Here is a 3645-nt window from a genome sequence, read left to right on the forward strand (position 1 = left end):
TGAAAAATGGTCCTAACGTCATTTGATTATACATTGGAAAGTTATAATAAGCAAGTAAATTTCTCCTTTTGCTTGTTTCAGTTGAACTATGGAATGAAAAAAAAATCAAAGAATTTTCAAATTTTTTGATATTAGATATCACAAGCTATTTATTGTATCATCCATTATTTTAAAATAGTTGGTGAAATAAATAGAAATGGCAAGATCCATTTTATTATTTTATTTAATAATATTTAGATCTCAGTCATGAAATGTCCTAGAAAAATAGTCACACCATCACTAAATTTTATGAAGAATATTGCAATGTGTTTTTCTTAGATTTGTTGCAAAAGTCATGGGGGAGAGAAAAAAAAAAGTGTTTCCTAGTTAAATAATTTTTTTTTTTTTTTTTATTTGACAGAGAGAGACACAGCAAGAGAGGGAACACAAGCAGGAGGAGTGGGAGAGAGAGAAGCAGGCTTCCCGCGGAGCAGGGAGCCCAATGTGGGGCTTGATCCCAGGACCCTGGGATCATGACCTGAGCCGAAGGCAGATGCTTAATGACTGAGCCACCCAGGCGCCCCATTAAATAATTTTTTAAATAATTTTAAACAAGATGAATATCATAACTCTGACTGAGAGATTCCCAAAACATATTAGAGGTTAAAGGTAAGGACAAGACTTGTAGAAAATTGCCTGCTTAGGCATTTTCCAAACCTACCTGATAGAGAGAGAGAGACAGAGAGAAAGAAAAAGAAAACTTGCTTTGAGAACTTCCAGTTGTTACAAAGCAGGTTTCCAGGTTTTCCCTAAATACATCTGGGAAACATAGTGGCTTAAAACAAACAAAAAATGTTGTAGGGGCGCCTGGATGGCTCAGTCGTTAAGGGTCTGCCTTCGGTTCAGGTCATGATCCCAAGATCCTGGGATAGAGCCCTGCATTGGGCTCCCTGCTCAGCGGGAAGCCTGCTTCTCCCTCTCCCACTCCCCCTGCGTGTGTTCCCTCTCTCTCTGTCAAATAAATAAATAAAATAAAATAAAAAATGTTGTCATACAGTTCTAGAGTTCTGGAGATCAGAGGTCTAAAATGTTCTTACTAGCTAAAATCAAGGTTTTTAAAAGGGCTACATTTTCCCTAGAGATTCTAGGGATTCCTTATTTTTCCATCCTCTAGAAGCTGCCTGGATTCCTTGGCTTTCTGGCTTGTGGTTAACTATATGTGCTAATTTGGCTGGGCCACAGTGCCCAGATATTTGATCAAACATTATTCTGAATATTCCTGTGACCACTCCAACACTTTCTAAGCTAGAACCATGGAACACACATTGAAAGTATCCAAGAATCAAAGAGTTGCCAGAAAATTTGCCTGGCACTTGCTTCATTGTGAGAATAGTCATTTCTTATCATCTCATAGAACTGTGTGTCCAATTTCCTTGTTAAAAAGTAAACCTATGACTTATCTTATAGTGCTTTTTGTGTAAGAAATTTGAGAGGGCTCTGTCTCAGTCATTGTATACATAAAGTCTATCGTAGTAGAAAAACCCTGCATACTGATTAAGCAAATGAGTATTGAGAAATGTTAGCATTATTATCCTCCCGATAACTTTATAACACCCATTTTATAGCTCCCCTTTCCTACCTAGAAGTACAAAAAAAGGTGAGCTATTTTAATTACATTGATTCATTAATATATTCATTCAAGTCATAAAATAAATAAGTATTTACTGTCTACCTTCTACCTGACAGGGATTTTTCTATTCACTGGGAATTCAGTTATGAACATGAGAAAAGAATTCCCTCTCTCTCTCTCTTTCTCTTACACACACACACATACTCTCTCTCTCCTTATATTCAACTGAGAGACGTAAATTTAACACATAACTAAAAAAGAAAATTTCAGATAGCAAAAAGGGTTATAAAGAAAATTAAAGTAGAATTATGGTATACAGTGATTTCTACTTTTGTTGTTATTATCCAAGATCTATCTTAGGAGATGACATTTAAATTGAAATGTTAGGAAAGAAGCAAGTCTTGCAAAATCGAAATCACTGTGAATAGCTTTTATGGCAGAGGAAATGGTGTCAAGGTAGAATAGATTTGAGTACTTGAAAAACTGTGAACATATTTAGGCTGTCTGTGCCTAAACCAGAGTGCATAGAGGATGTTAAAATAAAATAGAATGAAGACCAGGCTTGAAGATCCCTCAGGAAGACAAAACCATTTAAGCCACATAAGAAAAACTTAGTCTACCTCAGTTCATAAACATAATCAAAATTAAATTATTTCTTGTAAATGGCTCTGAAAATCATAAATGAAACATGAGTCACAACTAAAATGGTATAAAATAATCACTTTTAACCATTTCTCTGCCATTTGGAAATGCACATTTTTTAATAAACAATAATTGCAGAGGTTAAACAACTTCCTCATTTTCACTTTGTACGCCACCCTATAACATCATGCCTCCAGACTGCAAACCAGTTTCCTGTTTGATGTCTCCCTATTCATGAACAGCTCAAGGAAAACTCTCTGAATTTTCTTTTGACAGAGACAAAATGTCCCAGGAAGAGAGTAGTTAGATGATGTAGACCTTTGTGTCCTCGCTATAAGGGCTGAAATGTGTTACCCCAAATTGATAGGTTGAAGTTTTAACCCCTAGCACATCACAATGTGAATGTATTTGAAGATAGGGTCTTACAGAGGTAATTAGGTTAAAATGAAGTCATTAAGGTAGACTTTAATCCAATATAACTAGTATCCTTAAAAGAAGAAGAAATTAGGACACAGATACACCAAGAGGGAAAACATCATGTGAACATGAAGATAGTCATCTAGAAGCTAAGGAGAAAGGCCTCATCGTGCTGATATTTTGATCTTGGATTTCCGAAGCCTCCAGAAATATGAGAAATGTCTTTTGTTTAAGCCTCCCAGGTCTTTGGTACTTTGTTACAGAAGCCCTAGCAAATTAATACACTGACTAACCGGTTTTTATTTTATGCTAAGTGTGAGAATCGATCGTTGAAGGGCTTTCAGCAAGAGAGTGTCAGAATCTATTTGATTTATGTTCTTTCAAGAATATTCTGAATACTGTGTACAATTCACTTCTATAACATGGTAGGGAGAATAGTAGGGAAACAAAGAAATCTTTTTTGCAGAATAGCAGAAAATATACACACGTGTTTGTATATGTGTATATATGAATTAGTTAATATCTATACATTAATTTTAGGTGCATTATGTAACCACAGTGCTTCGTGGTATGTATTTATTTTGGCAGCTTTGTTATAACTCACAATTGGTTATGAAGTCACAATTTTATTTTCCTTAAAGACTTGTCATTAGTATTGTATGTTATAAATAATTCTGGATGCTTAGCAACCTGGCCATATATATTATTGCCCTACTAATGATAAATTAGTTTTTGTTAATTTTGCTTTGTTTTTGTTTTTTGGTAAACATGTTTGTTCTATCCCAAAGACAGAGAAAAGAGCACACTTTCATACATATGTATATGATGTATATATAATATATACTATACTCTGATACATATTTCAAATTTAAAAATCAAGTTATTAATCCATGTTAGAGAGTTTAATATATCGAAAAACGCACAATACTGGGAATGAAAGGAAATATCACTTAAAGGCCTCATTGTATTAAGTAAAC

The sequence above is a fragment of the Halichoerus grypus genome, chromosome 1 (assembly GCF_964656455.1).
Source record: "Halichoerus grypus chromosome 1, mHalGry1.hap1.1, whole genome shotgun sequence".
NCBI classification, from domain to species: Eukaryota; Metazoa; Chordata; class Mammalia; order Carnivora; family Phocidae; genus Halichoerus; species Halichoerus grypus.